Here is a 19675-nt window from a genome sequence, read left to right as displayed (position 1 = left end):
TACTTTATTTTATTTATTTATTTTTTGATATTTATCTATTTGACAAAGGGAGACACAGTGAGAGAGGGAGCACAAGCAGGGGGAGTGGGAAAGAGAGAAGCAAGCTTCGAGCTGACCAGGGAGCCTGACACGGGACTTCATCCCAGGACCCTGGGACCATGACCTGAGAGGAAGGCAGATACTTAATGACTGAGCCACCCAGGCGCCCCAAATTTTATAGTTTAATTCTTATGTTTAGATCTGTGATAAATTTAGAGTTAATTTTTATATACGATGTGAGATAGAGTTTTAAATTAATTCTTTTGCATCTGGATATCTAGTTGTCCTACCACTATTTGTTGAAAAGATAATTCTTTCCCCATTGCATTCTCTTGGCATTGTTATAAAGAATTATTTGACCATAAATATAAAGATTTATTTGAGATATTCATACCCTTATACCTGTCACACAGTCTTGATTACTGCAGCTTTGTAGTAAGTTTTGAAATCAGGAAGTGTGAGTCCTCCAACTTTGTTCTTATTTTTCAAGATTATTTTAGCTATTCTGTGTCCTGTGTGTTTTCTTATCAACTTTAGGATTAGCTTATCAATTTCTGCAAAAAACCCCAGCTGAGTTGAATCTGTAGATCAATTTTGTGAATGTTCCCATTGTGATAGGCAGAAAGGTGAACTCCACACTTCCCTGCACTGCTACCTTCTGCCCCAAGATATTCACAATCCTAATGTAGTCTTTGGAACCATTTACATGGTAATGGGGAATAAGGTAGCAGATGGAGGTGTTGCTCCAATTGTAATGATAAGTGCCTTGAAATGTGAAAGGGAAGCAGAAGAGTGTCAGAGTGATGTGTTATATCAAAGACTGAACCAGCCATTGCTGGCTTTGAAAATGGAAAGGGATGTAAGTCAAGGAATGGGGGTGGTCTTTACAAACTGGAAGAAGCAGGGAAAGGAAATGGATTCTTCCCCAGAACCTTCAGAAAAGAATGCAGCTTTACCAAAACCTTGATTTTGGCCTGACAGAATCATTTTAGAACCATCTAGAACTGGAAAATAATACATTTGTGTTTTAAGCCATTAAGTTTGTGATAATTTGTTGTAACAATAAGAGAAATCTAATTCAGCTATCTGAACAATATTGTCTTCCACTCTTTGAATACAAGCCGTTTTTCCCTTTATTTAGATCATCTTTTTATTCAACAATGTTATATAATTTTCGGTGTACAAGTAGTGTACTTCTTTTGTTAAATTTATTCCTAAGTATATTCTTTTATGATACTCTTTTAAATGAAATTGTTGTCTTAATTTAATATTGGATTGTTCATTGCTAGTATATAAAAATATAATTGATTTTTGTATATTGATCTTAAATCATGCAACCTTAGCTGTAACTATATGTTTTCCAAGATTTTCTACATATAAGATCATTCCATCTGTGAATAGAAATAGTTCTTCTCCTTCTTTTTTTCAGTGTGAATGCCTTTTCTTTTCTTTTCCTGGCTAGTTGCTCTGGCTAGAAAATCCAGTACAATTTTGAGTAGAAATGACAGCAGACATCCTTGTCTTATTCCCAATCTTAGGAGATATTAGGGAAATATAAACTAAAAAGAAAATCTCCTGCCAAGCCAGACAAACTCTCCACAAAAGTCGAAGAGAAAACAGTTTTATTATTGAATAAGCATCAAACCAGAATGGGGTCTGCATCACAGGTAATTCACTAAAGAGAATGTAACTAAGCAGATGCAATCCATTACGTACATGTTTTCAAGATAAATAATAACTAGTCTTCAAGTAAGTGGAATTGACAGCAGCATTTGTCACACATAGTTCATGCTAAATTCACCTGGTAATTGGGGTAGCCACCTGTGTTTGCTAATTGCCCTTATCCAAAAGAAAAACAAATTTCTTATATCTTTATGACAGGAGGTAGGCTTGTGACTTGAAGCCAGGTGCTAGCTGAAGTTAGACTCCCACCCTCCCAGGTGAACTGGGAGGTAGGGGCACTATCTTTGATTGTTACATTTCAGAGATGGGTCTCAGATCCTTGAGAAAAAGACTCCTGGTTGTAAAACTGACAAGAGGCTTATTTAGGTTTTAAAAAGATTTATGTGTATCTTCAAGGGACAGGGAAAGGATTCAAAATGACAAGGTTTTATTTGTTTGTTTTTAGAGAGGGAGAGAGAGGGGATGGGGATGGGTAGAGGGAGAGGAAGAGAGAGAGAATCTTAAGCCAGCTCAATGCCCAGCATGAAGTCTGGCGTAGGACTTGATCTCACAACCCTGAGAACATGACCTGAGGCAAAAGCAAGAGTCAGACACTTAGGGGCGCCTGGGTGGCTCAGTTGGTTAAGCCATTGCCTTCGGATCAGGTCATGATCTCAGGATTGCCAGGATCTAGTCCCACATTAGGCTCCCTGCTCAGCAGTGAGTCCGCCTCTCCCTCTGACCCTCCCCCATCTCGTGCTTTCTCACTTTCTCTCTCTCTCTCTCAAATAAATAAATAAAATCTTAAAAAAAAAAAAAAAAGAGTCAGACACTTACCCGACTGAGCCACCCAGAGGCCCACAATGACAAATTTTCTAAGGTAAATGCACTAGGAAAAAGGGGTAGGGGACATTAGAAGGTCCTTTTTGCATCAGGAAAAATTCTGTTTTTTTTTTTTTTTTAAGTATATTTGTATTTACCCTTATGGGGGAACACTTTTAGTTTTTATCGTTAAGTTATGATGTTGATTACGTATTGTGCAGATGTCTTTTATTAGGTTGGGAAAGTTTCCTTCTATTCCCAGCTTGTTGAGTGCTTTTGTCATGAAAGAGAGTTGGATTTTATCAAATGCTTTTTCGGCATCTATCGAGATAATTTCTTTCATGCTGTCAGTGTAGTGTATTACATTGATTGATTTTCATATTTCAAATCAATCTTAAATTTCTGAGATAAATCCTAATTAGTCATGTATATAATCCTTAATCTGTGTTGTTAGGTTTGGTGTGCTAGTGGTTTTTGTGTTTTGTTTTGTTTTGTTTTTTTTAATTTAAATTCAGTTAAACAACATATAGTGCATCATTAGTTTCAGATGTAGAGTTCAGTAATTCATCAGTTGCATATAATACCCAGTGCTCATCATATCACGTGCCCTCCTTAATGCCTGCCACTCAGTTACCCCATCCCCCACCCACTTCCCCTCCAGTATCCCTCAGTTTGCTTCCTATAGTTAAGAGTCTCTCATGGTTTTTCTCACTCTGACTTCTTCCCTTTCAGTTTCCCCTCCCTTCTGCTATGATCCTCTGCACTGTTTCTTATATTCCACATGACTGAAACCATATGATAATTCTTTCTCTGATTGACTTATTTAGCTTGTATAATACCCTCCAGTTCCATCCACATTGATGTGTTAATGTCTTGTTGAAGTTTTTATGTCTATATTCATAAGAGATACCGGTCTGTAGTTTTCTTCTCTTATTATGCCTTTGGTTTTGGTATCATGGTAATACTGTCCTCTTTGAATGAGTTACGGAGTGTTCCTTCCTCTTCTGTTTGTTGGTAAAATATCTGAATGATTGCTATTCCTTCTTTACACATGGTAGAATTCACCAGTGAAGTCATCTGGTCCTGGGTTTTCCCTTGTGGGGAGTTTTTTGATCATTAATTCAATTTTTTGTTATTGGTCTATTCAGATTTCCCTTTTTCTCCTTCAGTCAATTTTGGTATTTTTTGTGTTTCTAGTAATTTTTCCATTCCCTCTAGATCATCAAATTTGGTACAATTGTTCTTAGTATCCCTCCCCCCCCCACTTTTTTTTTTTTTACTTCTTTAAAGTCAACAGTAGTGTTTCCTCTTTCATTCCTAATTTTAGTAATTTGAGTCTTCTCTTTCATTTTTTTCTTGGTCCATCTAGCTAAAGGTTGTCAATTTTGTTGATTTTTAAAAGAACCAACTATTGTTTTTATTCCTTTTCTCTACTGTTTTTCTATTCTCTATTTTGTTTATTTCTGCATTAGTCTTTTTACTATCTTTCTTCCTTGCTTGGGGTTTAGTTTTCTCTTCTTTTTCTAGTTTCTTCGGGTAGTAGGTTAGGAAATATTTTTAAGATCTTTCTTCTCTTATTATCTAGGCATTTTTAGCTGTAAATTCCCCTAGAAGTGCTGATATAGGGACATCCCGTATTTTTGACTATTTTGCATTTTTGTTTTTATTCATCTCAAGGTATTTCCAGCTATCCTTTTAACTTCTTTGATCTATTGGTTATGAAAGAGTGTGTTGTTTAATTTTCACAGGTTTATGTATTCCCCAAATTTCCTTCTGTTATTGCTGTCTAATTTCATTCCAGTGTGGCTGAGGAACATACTTTGTATAACTTCAGCCCTTTTAAGTGTATTAATTTTATCAATTTTTGTGTGTATCATGAATGAAAGAGATCAAAGTTTTAAAATGATTTAAGAAAATAAAGGCAATGAGAAATAAAATGGTTTTTTTGGTATTTAAATATTTTGGGGCTTTTTCTATGGTTGAAGCTTATTTTTTAATTTGATTTTATTACATCATAGAATATACCTTATATAATTACAGTTTTTCAGAGTAAGTTAAGAAATTCCTTATATTCTGATGATTCAGATAGTCATTCACCCCCAGATGGGTGGATTAATACGAAAATAGTATTTGTTCAAATTCTACAAATTGGTCAGGGCTTTTTGAGAATAGCTTACATCTGCTCCATTTCACATCAACTGGGCAGCTCAACTAGCGCAGGAGAAATCGCTTCCAATGATGGTTGGTACTGGTCATTTGCTGGGAGCTCACCTTGGGATATTGGGTCCTTGGTTTGCTTCCATGTCTTCCCTTTACATGGCTACATCATGTAAATCTGATGGCCACATCAGGTTTCATTTCGTACATTATGGTGGCTGAGAGCTGAGAGGGAGTATCTCAAGTGTTAGAGTTACAAAAATATAGCCTCCATGTACAAGCACTTACCAAACATCTGTTAGCGTAACACTTGCCAATGTCTCATTGGCTAATGCCAATCACATGGCCAAGCCCAGAAATAATGTTTGAAAGCAGTATACAAGGGCATGCTTACCAGTAAAAGTGCTTTGTTGGCAAGTCACCCAGGATTAGTCTGCCACAGATAAAATATAGTTAAGTTTATGCAAGTGTTGTAGATTCTTTGAAAACACTGTATTTTATTTTTAGGTCACAGAGCTCAATATATGTTTATCTGGCTATATTTATTGACAAATTATTCAGATCTTCTATATCCTTATTTATGCCAGTGATAAATTGGTGTGTAAAAATCTCCACCTACTATTGTGTTTTGTTTGTTTGTTTTTAAATTTAGTGGTGATCTTAGTTCAGGCTTGTAAGAGAATGCCATGGACTGGGTGGTTTATAAACAACAGAAATTTATTTCTCACAGTTACATAGGCTGTGAAATCCAAGATCAAGGCACTGGCAGATCTGGTGTCTGGTGAGGCTTGCTTCTTGGTTCACATATGTTGAAGGGGCAAGAGAGCTTTTTGGGGTTTCTTTGAAAATGTCACACTAGTCTCATTCAATCCCATTCATGCAGGCTTGACCTAACCACCTCCCAAAGACCCCCCTCTTAATACCATCACATTTATGTTTGTGATCTCAACATAATGAATTTTGGGGGGCATGCATCATTACATAATAGTGGTCTTTATATTTATAACAGTTCCTATTTTGTTAATTTTTATGCAGTTTAGTACAAATATGTTATGATTCATGAATCTTTATTTCCAATTTTACCTTTCATCAGTGACAAGTGGCTCTCTTTGTACTAAATACTTTTTTGTTTGCTTGTCCCATTTCCTTTGTTTCATATTAGTATTATAAATTATCATTTTTGTTTTGACCCTCAGTCACTTTTACTACTTCTTGTTGTATTGAATTTGTAATGACTCTGTCTGGAATTCTTTGTCTTTTCATTGACGATTAAGAGCCATCCTTTTGAGTATGACCTATTTTCCTAGACAATGAACACATTCACAAAGCTTGTTAGTTTATTCTTTTCATAAATTTGAAAACGGCATTTTTCAAAGAGCTGGAACAACAATCCTAAAATTTATATGGAACCAGAAGAGACCCCGAATTGTGAAGGAAGTGTTGAAAAAGAAAAACAAAGCTGGGGGCATCACATTGCCATATTTTAAGCTTTACTACAAAGCTGTGATCACCAAGACAACATGGTACTGGCACAAAAAAAGACATAGACCAGTGGAACAGAGTAGAAAGCCCAGATATGGACCCTCAACTCTATGGTCAAATAATCCTCGACAAAGTAGGAAAACATATATAGTGGAAAAAAGGCAGTCTCTTCAATAAATGGTGCTGGGAAAATTGGACAGCTGTATGTAGAAGAATGAAACTCGACCATTCTCTTACACCGTACACAAAGATAAACTCGAAATGGATAAAAGACCTCAACGTGAGGCAGGAAAAAGGAAAGGAAACAGATCGAGTAATCAACTTAAAAGCATTGAATCTTTCAGTGTTGGTACAATAAATTAAGGTGACAATCTCTAAATGTAGTAACAAAGCAAAGTAGAATCCTTATTTCACTTTTTCTGTTTCTCTTTCTCTCTTTCCCCTATTTAAACTTCTAACATTTGAGGAAAAGGGAGGAGTAGAAATTATTTGAGTGAATATGGTATCCCTGTACCTTATATTTTAAAAATGTGTTGCATTTGGCAATCTTTATAACATACTTGACAGGTCATTTTCCTGTTGTACTGGGAAGGAAACAAAGCACAAAGAAGATAGCTAATTTTCCACAATCCCACAGTGTCAAGGTGTCATTCCATTCAGCCACACCAGGTTCATTGCTAAATTGATTTATTTTCTCCATAAAGAGCTGGTATTCCATGGACTACACAGATAACAGTTAATTCCTAAATGGAACACAATGGATTTGGTACTGAATGAAGGGCTTCCTGTTTTGAATATCTCTAGTTATTGTGTATAAAAGAGAGAAGAAGGGATTATTTTTATAAACGTTTCGGATTGTTAAAATTAGTTTCAGTGGTTTTGGGAGTTGGGAATATGGAAATTTTCAAGGTTGATGCTTCTAAAGAAAGCAAAAGCTGCCGCCTAGCATTTCAGTGACTTGAATGAGAGAAAAGTTTAGATAGACCATTTAGCTCTTTGCTTATAGGAGGAAAGAAATTAGCAATTTAGTGTGGATAAAATGGTGGTAAAAATGGACCCTCATTCTTAACTTTTACACAGAAATCTAGGAGTTATCCAGTGGACAATTGCTTTTATTTATTTGTTTTAATTAATTAATTAATTAATTAATTTTATTTATTTGACAGAGATCACAAGTAGTCAGAGACAGGCAGAGAGAGGGGAGGAGGCAGGCTCCCTGCTGAGCAGAGAGCCCGATGGGGGGCTCGATCCCAGGACCTGGGGATCATGACCTGAGCCGAAGGCAGAGGCTTTAACCCACTGAGCCACCCAGGTGCCCCCAATTTATTTATTTATTTTAAACCTTAATTTTAGTCAGGTTAATAGAGAGAATAACCAATTATGGCAGAGCAGAATGTCAGCAAAACCATGTATGAAGGAAAACAGTTTCTTCTGTCCTATCAGAGTTACAGTCAGCAAAGAGCAGTTGTAAAATATGACTTAATTCTGTCTCCCTTTCTCTTTGGAATCTCTTCCTTCCTCTACTCTGTTTTCATTTCATACTCTAATTGAGGAACTGTAGTATAGAGATGCTTCCCATGTGGCCCTGAGCTCCGTCTGTCAGGCCGTTGCTGTTAGCTCACTATCAACCAGTTTATCAGTACTATGGCCATCCATTGATGCCCTGTGTTTTCATCTCTCCTCTGTCATTTCTCCTTATCAATTTCCTGGGAACATCTCCAGTGTTTAACACAAAAGAAGAGATCTCTAATTGTGAGATGCAGACATTGGCCTCAGGGAAGGTACTGTGGGTGAAAGAGGCTTTTCTGTACTCCCCAAATCACAGTGACTGTTGTTATTGATAGCTTTCTTTGTTGGGGTTTAGCAAATGAGTCACTTATCAAGAACAGGGAGACAGAATGAAATCAATCACGAAAAGGCCGCCAAAGGCCACGGCAAAGGTTTTCATTTATAACTCATTCAGAGTTACGGAACTTCTGTTTAAGAGATGAAAGAGGAATGCTTTGGTTTTCTTCTTCAGTCACATAAGATTACAGATTTCGGATCTATTTGCCTAGCATTTTATTAGGAAATACAGTGAGGATTCAGTCTAAGACATCTACAATTCTTGGGACACCTGGGAGCCTGCTTCTGCCTGTCACTCCCCCTGCTTGTGTTCTGTATCCCTACGCTGTCCAATAAATAAATAAAAACTTTTTTTTTAAGATTTTATTTATTTATTTGACAGACAGAGATCACAAGTAGGGAGAGAGGCAAACAGAGAGAGAGAGAGGAGGAAGCAGGCTCCCCGCCGAGCAGAGAGCCCGATGCGGGGCTCAATCCCAGGACCCTGGGATCATGACCTGAGCCAAAGGCAGAGGCTTAACCCACTGCGCCACCCAGGCACCCCTAAAAACTTTTTTTTAAAAGATGAATTCTTAAAAGTGACTTTGAAATATGTGCTAGTTATCTTTTAGAATTAAAAAAATCCGGGGCACCTGGGTGGCTCAGGGTGTGTTAAAGCCTCTGCCTTCGGCTCAGGTCATGATCCCAGGGTCCTGGGATCTAACCCCACATCACATGGGCTCTCTGCTCAGCAGGGAGCCTGCTTCCCCCTCTCTCTCTGCCTGCCTCTCTGCCTACTTGTGATCTCTGTCTATCAAATAAATAAATAAAATCTTTAAAAAAATCTTAAATAAAAAACAGGTTTTAGTAGTGTAGCAAAAGTAATATATCATCAAAAATTATTTGCCCACAGATTTGTTTCTGAGTAGCAAGCGCTCTAATTTTGAACATAGTGTTGACTCTATCCCCAATGTTTAGGTCATACTGAAAAACAAATTTAATCTTCCTTATAAAACTGTGTATATATCTGTCATTAAGATGTTTTTAAACCTTAATTGATGAACGCAACATTTCAAAACAGGAATAGATCTTACAAATCTCTCTTACAGAGATGAAAAAATTGAGACCCTCCAAAGGTCAAATAGCTGCTTGATGCCACACGACAGTTAAATGCTAACTCATGAAATGTACTTTCACTTTTAAATAACATCTATATTCTTCATAGCCTTTCATAAATTTGTATTTGTTTACTAATATATTCATTGTCTCCCTTACCATAACATAAATGTTGTAAGTCCAGGGGTTTTGGGTTTGTTTCATTCACTGCTATGTCCCAACATCTGCAACAGTGCCTGGCACGTAGTAGGTGTTCAGTACATATTTGTTGAGTTGATGAAAGTACGTTTAGGGCAGAGTATGGGCTGTAGTGCTTTTTCAGTTTGGTGTCAGGCCATCCATGTTTGCTGGCTCAGTAAGAGAAAGTTTCATGTGATAGGTAGAACTTGATCTATGTATTAAAGGCTGGCATTGCTTGGTGGTGAAGGGAGCGAACGTGCTAGATAAGTGTTGCCATGAACTAGGGGCAAAGATCTGGAGGGAGGCTGGCCTAGCTCCCACAGGGTAAGAGTCGGCCACCTCTTGTGTTTCGAGATCACACATACTTTTCTCAAATTGGACCTGGTGGAAAAGATAGCCTGACAGCACGGTCAGCACTACCAACTGTTTCACTGAGAGAGGTAAAAGTTCTTGGCCTATTTGACTTTGACTTGAACAAGCCAAAGGTCAAATAGTCGTTTGGTTGTGCAGTCGGACATCTGTCTTCAGGATTCAGAAATATGACGGCCCCATCTTCACTACCATATCTGCTGTGATGCCTGTTTTTTTCCTAACTTGTTGACACAGTCCTCATGAAAGGTGCCAGATTTCCCTGTATAATAAAGAATGATGATGATGATGATGGCACTTTGCATTTGTACAGCATATAGGATTTTTCATGACACTTGCACATAAGTGTCTCATGCACAGATTCTGTGCTGCAGTAAACTGCAGTGTCATATAAAATGATCTGAAATCAGTTGTGCTACCTGGGCAGTGTCTGCTGACCCTAGTGGGGAAATGAAAATTGAGTCTAACTTGACTTTTCATTTTCCAGTAAAAACATCACATCCGTTAAAGGCAGATCGACAGCCACACTGGTATTCATAGTTCCTACTTTGCATAAGACAGCATCAATCTATTTAGTCTTTGTACTATCTTGAGTTTTAGATGCATTACATATAAATGTTTCCCTGGTTTAAAGAAGTATTGCGTTAGTCAGTGAAATGATGGGTCAGTTTTAAGAGTCATTACTGCTCGTTCATGGAAAGTATATTGATGAAGATACCTAATGAGGGTCTTGTCATTCTAGCTTATAAAATGCTGCTTAGGGGCCTAAATCATACATCTCCCTGAACCCAATCCACAGGAGGCAGGTGACCCAATGCGAAGGTTTGGCATTTAGGAACCAGTCCTGGCCTACCTCGACCTTGGAACTAATGAGGCTATTATGATAGTCCAGTGTATTTATTATTTAACTAAATCATTTATAGATAAGATATGCTCATCGGGCCTGGATTCAATATTTCATATATTCATATGTGTTTTGTACTTTAAAAACTTTCAAATCATTGATTTCATTGGTGTTAAGACACATTAATACATATCTCCATGTAACATGAGAGAAATGTGGTACTTTTTGAGAAATGTCCCAAATGCCATATAAATGTAGTGCTTTCATTATTTTTATAAAGTAAGTGAAGAAAACCATACTTAATATGTAAATAGCTTTTGGTATGCCTTTCTATAAGAAAGATGACTTAAACAGAAACAACAGAGAGTACACAAATAACATTCCAACTAGGGTTGCCAGATAAAATACAGGATGCCAAATAAAATTTGAATTCCACATAAACAACAAGGAGTTTTTCAGTTTGTGTCCCAGGTATTGTATTTTTTAAGTATAAATTTGTCCCAAATATTGCATTATTTTAGTAGTTCACATTTAACTTACCGTCTTGGATTTTTATTGGCTAAAACTGCCAATCCTGGATGCAACGTAGGAGCAGGCAGGCCCTAAAATTTGTGATAAAGGTTTTCTTCAGGCATAGTATATTATTCCATGGTTCTTGAATGTGTCATCTAATTCTCTTTCCTCTCTATAAGAAGTCTGTGTTTAGAACATTATTGGAACTGTTTAGGTATTAAATCTGTTTATCTGCTTAATGGCAGCAGGCTTCTATGAATGGAGAAATTTCTGTGATATGAGAGTTCAGAACCTCTGAGGATAAGACTTTAAGTGACTGTTAATAACCAGAATGATATTACCCATTGGCTATCCTCAACTGTGGATCTCATAGGCGTAAATTAATATATTCCAAACTGTTCTAGTTTCTTCTCCCATACCTATTCCCCCTGTATCTATCTATATTAATGATACTGATACCCACTCCGTCATTCAAGCCAGACACTTAGAAGCCTGGAAATGAAGGGTCTTCCCTTCTCTTATTCTCCTTCGCTCATTCAGTCAATCCTGTGGAATTCCTTTTCTCCCAGTTTCCTTGGCTGTCACATTAGTGGCAGCTCCCCCATCTCTGTCTCCCCTTCAGCTAATTCCCTTCACCCTTGCATAGTGGGAAACACACTGGGCTGATGAGAATGCCCTTTCACTGCTGTGGCTCTAGAGGGACTAGACCATATTCTACCTATGCCTGCAGGGACTTAATAAGCAGGGTCTCATAGAAAAAAAAAATCAGAACATGGAAGGTCTTGCAAATGCATTCATCATTCTGCCTAGAGTGCTTTTTGCTAAGCTCTGCTTATCTCACTGAGTATTTGAGTATCACATTGCTCATCCTCCAGAAAATGTCCCTAGCCACTTGTTTCCTCTGGGTTCTCCCAACTTCCCTCATTTCCGTTCATTCTCATTGATTCCCATCCCACCATAGTGATGGGTTTTTGAGCTATTTCTCAGCAACATTTACCCACCTCTAGCAATGATAAAAGTGCACACACACACACACACACACACTTGTGTGGGTACATCCACTTTATCCATCCTATTATTGCTAAATGTTTTATATTGAATCATTCTAAGATAGAGCACAATTCACTTTTCAGCCTCAACAAACTATAATTATTGGCCTATACATTTAGTTATGTCACTTCAGGTCAGATTTTTGTCCTCAATGAATTCATAGGGACTTTTGCCTCTTCAGTGAGCAAATAGTGGATCTTGTGTTCCCAGACAGATAGTTTATATTCTTTTAAAATTTACATTTTAACAATGATAAATTCATTCTCTTTCTCCTTCTTCGTTAAGGCAGTCTAGGGAGATGAAAGTTTGATGGCCAGAACCTGAGAACTAAATGTACTTTTTTAATAGACTTAGAATTAATATATTGCAGCGGGATGCAAAAATCCCTTTCTATCCTTACCCAGTGAAGCAAATATTATTGGGTGAATTATTTCAATACAAGAAACTTATCTCTAAACATTTAGCCTTAACTGTGTCCTAAATAACTCAAGATTCTTTTATTAGTAATTTCTAATATTTGTTAGGCAAAATTTTCTTTTACGATGTCTCCCAACACCACTGTTTAGATGTGACATCATTATCTTGCCAATGAGATACATTCTCAATAATAGCTTTTCAATTTCTCTAAAAATTCTAATTTCTTCTCCAATTTCACATGCCTTTCAACAAATGAATCTCCCTCGGCTCTAAAATTTCTTTCTGCTCGTTAGTGGTATATATAAGCTCATTCTTATGAACTCACAGTTGTCACGTATTGTAAGTTTATCTTCTGTGGCAAGTACTAGCCTTTGACAGGTTAAGTTTATCTACGGGTCACTAATGTGATAATGGTGAACACACCAGGAACTGGGGATAAATCTGAAGTGGCAGATGCTGTGGAAACATTGGATCTTGAGATGGGAGAGGTTCAGTGGGATGCAGAGTAGCCAGCCCCGAGTTTCTCAGATTACGAAAAAGTTCCCATGCCCCCACACATGTGCGTACCCCCCCGCCCACACACACCTTTAAAAACCAAAGGATTGTTTGATGTACAAATGGAAGCAGAAATGGAAGTAAAAAAATAAAAAGAAATGTTTGCATCAGGAGGTAATGTTGGGGCAAAAATAGTCACAGGTCCCACCAGGAATTATGAAGAAAACAGACCCCAGGATTTAAGATGGCTCCCTGGGGTTAGTTATCTCCCTGGCAGAAGCTCTGGCCTTTCTCTGCAGAGATACCTTGGCCCTTTCACTGCACCTCAGAAACAGCCCTTGAAATTCAAGAGGGTGGGTGGCTCAGTTGGTTAAGTGGCCAACTCCTGGTTTCAGCTTGGGTCATGATCTCAGGGTTTTGAAATCAGGCCCATGTAGGGCTCCACGGTGGGTGTGGGGCCTGCTTCAGGCTCTCTCTATCCCTCTGCCACCCGCCCCCACCCCCCGCCAAAAAAAGAAATTCCAGAAAATCTGAGGGTTATTGGTATTGGTTGAGTTCTCAGCACTGCTTGGTAAAATAGACAAATCATTCAGAGTCCAGGACTTTATCCTAAGAATTGGTGGTTTGTAACAGAGCTACCGTGTGATGAGGTATGTGTGCCTGAGGGGCTTGTGGCTGTCGGTTAGATGTGGAAATTGTCCACATATGGTTTTAACGGAAGACTTAGGTGTAAAAGAAATTATTCAAGGAGAGAGTGAAGAGTGAGAAGAAAAACATCATTTAGCACCTGGATGAAACAAAACAGTGCCATTATATGGGAACTGAGAGGACGGAAGGGACTACCCTTTCTAATATTGCAGCCTGCCTGCCCCCATCCACTCCTGACTCTTATTCTAATCCAGGTTTTCCATTTCCTATAGCATTTATCATCTACCAAAATACTATGTAATATAATTTACTTTTTAATCATTGTGTTGTGCTTTTTACCTTCCCTGCTCCCTGTTTCTTACTGGAAGGCAAGCTCCATGAGAGCCAGTGATTTTGTTGATGTATTCTAAGTAGGTAGAACAGTGCCTGGTACTCCGGAGCAGTTTATTGAATAAATGAAGAAAATAATGTCTCAACAAGTAAGTTTTAGTTGATAGTGTCAAAAATTGAAGGAAAGTCACCTAAAACAAGTGAGGCAGTTAGTAATCCACTGGTGCTCTAAGGGGAAACCCTACCAATGGCAAGATAGGAACAGATGCTGGACTAGAGTTGGGTTGAATGATGGATGGTGGGTGAGGAAGTGCAAGGGCCAACAGGAATTACTCTTTCAAGAGACTTTGCTTGGAACTGAAGAAAAAAGCGGTACTCACAGGAGGACTTGGGGTCAAGGAAGGATTTTACATTATTTGTTTTTGTGGTTTTTAATGATTGAAACTCACAGGACAATGGCAGAACATGATCTGTTCCCTGGAAGTGGTGAAGGGATCAGCTTTTTGTTAGGGGAAGGTCGCTCTAGTGGTTGTGGAGAGGGTGGCCTAGAGCTGGAGAGACTAGGCTTAAGGGCCCAGCTGGGCCACTACCATCAGAGAGGATGGGAGGGCTGTAATCTCTGACCATGCCTGGGTCTCTTCTCCACTGGTTGTCATGGAGCACCATTCCTTCCCCTCTGCCCTGCTCTTCTGCTTCAACCCCCTGGAATGCCTTCTGAAATTGGCAGTCTCCTCTTAGTCTCTCTGAAACTTTACCTCCTGGATTTAGGTGAAAACTAGTTTTCTGAAGGTCCTGTGGTGGTGTTTGGAGATAGGCCTTGAAGTACTTTGGTTTAGATGAGGTCAGGAAGATGGGGCCCTCACGAGGTGGTCTTAAAAGAATATCAGTCACCCCAGCACAGCCCTTCCTCCACCTCCCAGCCACGTGAGGATACAGCAGGAAGATGGCCATCTGTAGGCCAGGAAGAGGACCCTTATGGGGGGACAAAATTGGCTAGTACCTTGATCTTAGACTTCCCAGCTTTCTGAATTGTGAGAAATAAATTCCTGTTTATTCTTGCTTAAGACATTCCATCTATGGTCTTTTGTTATGGTACCTCAAACTGACTAATACACAATTCTATTTATTTTGCTGCTCAAATTGCTCCACGTTTGGTCACTGGGAGCGCTTTAGGTTGTGTTCTGTGTCCCTTTGACATAACCTCATCGTTAGAAGTTTTTTTTTTCTTCTTCTTCTTTTGAACCCTAATTTCCTGGCAATACAAGATTCTCCAGGCTCATTTAGTGTGTATATCCTCCCCCCATCCTAGAATCAGGCATTTCTCCAAGGAGTCCTGATTATTTTTATTAGAGAATGGTATTAAAAACCAAGATCTGGGGGCACCTGGGTGGCTCAATTTGTTAAGCATATGACTCTTGATTTCAGCTCAGGTCATGATCTCAGGGTCGTGAGATGGAGCCCTGTGATAGGCTCTGCTCTGGGCATGGAGCTTGCTTAAGATTCTCTCTCTCCCTCTCTGCCTGTCCCTCCCAACACTCATGTGCTCTTTCTCTCTCTCTCTCTCTCTCTCTCCCTCTTGATAGAGAGAGAGAAAGAAAGAAAGAAAGAAAGAAAGAAAGAAAGAAAGAAAGAAAGAAAGAAAAAGAAGGAAAGAAATGAAAGAACCAACCAAGATCTGGTGCTAAGAGTGTTCATTGCTACTGGGATGTTGTCATTTCCAGGCCTATTCAGCTGTCAGAGCAAGAAGATATATGTATATGTGTGTACTAACCTGTGTATATACAGCTATCTAAACTATTTCTATATACAACCATAGTTATCAATAATAGGCTAAACATGAGTTCAGGGTGTTGTCTCCAACTCTATTTTAATACCCCTGGTAGAGTACATCTAACCACTTTTTTCCTCGCTTATCTATAGAGTCCCTCTCCAACAGTGAGAAATCTGGCTTTTGCTAACTGCTAATTCCAGAACAGATATATAGCAGGATCAGAATTTTTACTCTTTACCCCTAGAGGAAACAACTTTTGTTGACTAAAGGATAGTCCTAATGTACAGTACCTTTTTCCTATCATCTTACTGTTTCCAAAGCATGGACTGCTTCACAAATTTGCATGTCATCCTTGTGCAGATGTCAGGCTAATCTTCACTCCATCATTCTAATTTTAGTACACATGCTGGAGTGAGCCCAATAATCAAAACCTTAACAAACATGATAATATGACGATTGCAGGAAAGAAGAATATACTTACCTATATACAAAAACCTTTTGACATCTGTTATCTAGTTTCGTTAACTTTGGTCTGTTTAAAGGAAAAAAGATCCCCCTCCAAACATACATAAATCATCATATTGTTAAATTACTTAAAAGTTATCAAAATATTCATGTTTTAAAATGTTTAAAAGACATCAAGGTCCACTGTTTTTCTTGTTTACCTCACTTAGTAAATAAGAATACTTGACAATTAGCAACTTAATTTTTTTTTTTAAGATTTTATTTATTTATTTGACACAGAGAGGTCACAAGTAGGCAGACGCAGGCAGAGAGAGAGAGCGGGAAGCAGGCTCCCCGCTGAGCAGAGAGCCCGATGTGGGCCTTGATCCCAGGACCCTGGGATCATGACCTGAGCCAAAAGCAGAGGCTTAACCCACTGAGCCACCCAGGTGCCCAACTTAATTGTTTATGTATCAGTGAAGTGTTAGTGGTAGAATTTTAAGATCTAAACAAAAGTTTATCTTTTTAAAAAATTAAATTAAGCAGCCTTCCAACCTCATTTTTCTTCTGTCTTATTTTCACTATTGATAATTTATGACTTTGTAAAGCAAAGGTCATGTTTAGTGTCCACCCCCATCTCAAAGGCTGCTGATTATGAGTTATGTTTACTTATTTATTAAAATATTTATAATAAATACACATTGTTCCTTACCATCCACTTAACTCTTTACTACCCCTGGTTTCACTTAAAATTTTTTCCAGCTCTGTTGAAGGATTATTAACAGTTAAAAACTGTATATAGTTAAGTTGTACAATGTGATGTTTCAGTGTACTTACACATTGTGAAATAATTACCACAATCAAGCTAAGTAACATATTCATTACCTCACATAGTCACCTCTTTTTTAAAATTTTATTTTATTTAAATTCAATTACATAGTTACCTCTTTGTGTGTATGATGAGAATACCTGTGATCTGCTTTTAACAAATTTCAAGTCTATAATACATGTTTTATATTAGATACAATACCATGTTGTATATTATATCAGCAATAATAAAAATAAATACTTTCTTATAACTGACAATGGATATAATGTTTATACACTTAATTGTAAATATTTTAACCTTTGCCACAGGAACCCCTATTTTTGTTTAGTATCACCTAAGTTATGTTTTATTTTATCACTAAAAGATTTGGGATGACTGGATCATCTAGGAATAACCATTTTAAAAATACAGAATAATGTTCTTGTTTGGAAAAAAGAAAACCCATTTTAAATTGTGTGTGGGTATACTATTTAACTTCTTTCCTTTAAATGAAGCATTGCTAGCTATAAATCTCTGTATTTTTATAAATGTGGATGGGCTCACCTTAAGCAGAGAAATTGGAAAGACAATAAATTATTTTTCAAGTGTTTTCTAAATAATAACCACCAAAAAACTTATATGATATTTGTGAGTTGTGATTGAATCAGTGACTTTAGTCATATTTCCCAAAGGCTGGGTTCTTTTGAAGGTGAAAAAACGTAAGTAGGTTTTCTCATAGAACCTGCGCTAGTTTTCTAAGGCTGCCATAACAAAAATACCACAGACCAGGTGGCGGTGGCTTAAATTTATTTTCTCACACTTCCAAAGGCCGGAAGTCCAAGATCAAAGTGTAGCCAGTTTAGTCTCCTTTGAGGCCTGGATTCCACCCTCTTGTTGCGTCTTCATATGGTTGTTCTTCGGTATGTGCACACTAATGGTGTCTCTTCCTCTTCTTGCAAGGACACTGGTCATATTGGATTAGGGCCCATCATAGTGGCATCTTCTCAACTTAATCAACTCATACCAAATTACTTTAAAATACAGTCACATTCTGAAGTAGTGGGATGGGGACTTCAACATACGAATTTTGGGGGGACACAATTCCAACCGTAACAGAACATTTTGTTGTGGCTTCTAGAAATCAGACTCTGTATTTTGTTTGTCATTGCTTTTGGTTGTAATTATGAAATTCTTACCTTAGAGGGAAGTTGAAGTTTATCCCAGAAGAAAAGTGCTAGTTGGCAACTGCGTTGTTTGTCTTTAATTTCCCTTTCTTATTCTTTTTTGGAGAAGTAATTCTTGGTCTTTTTTCAGGGGCTCGTGCACAGCTTTGAAAATCTGATGAAAGCTATTATATCATTTAGCTTTGACAAACTGCCTAAAACTCAGTGGCTTAATACAATCAAATTTTTTTTTTAATCAATACACTGTGTGTTGGCGAATTGGGCTGGTCTGAGTGAGGAATGCTGATCAGTGTATTGGGTGAGCTCAGTATGCATTGCGGTCACCTGGTTTCCAATGGCTTCACTCACATGTCTTATGGTTGACTGTCTATATGCACTGGTGGTGGAGGTAACTGGTCATATATTATCATCATCCAGCAGGCAGACCTGGACTGAGTCACCTGGTTGTGTTCATAGGGTTTTCAAGAGCAGGAAGGAAGAAAAAGCCCCAAAGAGTAAGTTTAAGGTTCTCCTTGTATCACTTTTGTTGGTATCTTCTTGGCCAAAGCAAGTCATATCAAGTCCAGATTCAACGCATAGAGAAATAGACTCCAGCGCTTGATGGGAGTTGCAAAGCCACAGTGCAAAGGGGCACACCTGTGGGAATAAGAGGAGTTTGTGGTCTCCACTGAGGAGGAGGAGGAGGTGAAGTGATAAGAACAATCAACTGAGTAAACTCTGTTGTTACAAGTGTTTTCCCCCAGGCAGAGTAATTATTTTTTCAGAAGAAATGAAGGCTCTCCTCCAAAGAAATGCAGTTGCTGGCTGTTGAGAGTGAAAGCATACCAGGAACAGGAAATGGAAAAAGGGTCTGAGGGGAAATGGGTAGAACACTCATAGCATCTGCTTCATGAGCTTTTGGAAATGTGAAACAAATCCTCTGAGTTCTCTGTATATTAAAACCTGAGAAATTTGCCTGTGGGGAAACAAAGACTTTTTTTTTTTTTTTTCTGTAGAGGACATTATTTTTTGTTAAGGCATTTTTTGTATGTGAACAGTTGACCAGGTGACAACAGGAGATACTTTTTTATACAGTTAAAAAGAGCAGAGCTCTGGAAATTTCATTCCCAATTCCCCCATTGCCATATTATTGAACTCAAAACACCAAAAATGAAAATGCTCAGCTGAGAGACCTAGAAATCATACTTTTCCTCTGCAAACACGTAATGTAAATCTAAAACCAGGAATTCATAATCTCACAAAAAGAACAACTTCTTGATTATTCCTGATAGTCACCATTGATTATGTCTACTCTAATTGTTCTAATATTAATTTGTCAGTTTCTTCATACCCTAATCCACCATCAAAGTTAACTCATAATCCCTCCTCTATTTATGTAGAGGGTTGAGCATATTCCTAAATACATCATAGAATGAATTGCTAAACTATTTAATTTAGGATGTGTGGTTATTAAAAGCTTTCAACCCTTGGCTGAGTTTCATTCTACAAATATGATAGAGGAAACTTACATTACTCCAAAA

General features: G+C 38.0%; 1 protein-coding gene across 8 annotated transcripts in view; it reads left to right on the top strand.

The window, feature by feature from the left end:
- Positions 1–19675, top strand: part of NEK10 (NIMA related kinase 10) — a gene marked incomplete at its 3' end in the record, with an annotated part of 201020 nt that overhangs the window by 94765 nt on the left and 86580 nt on the right. The window lies entirely within an intron of this gene.

Source organism: Martes martes (genome assembly GCF_963455335.1).
Source record: "Martes martes genome assembly, chromosome: 1".
Taxonomy (NCBI): domain Eukaryota; kingdom Metazoa; phylum Chordata; class Mammalia; order Carnivora; family Mustelidae; genus Martes; species Martes martes.
Note: the sequence above shows the minus strand (reverse complement) of the source record. Positions and strands in the feature narration are given on the sequence as shown.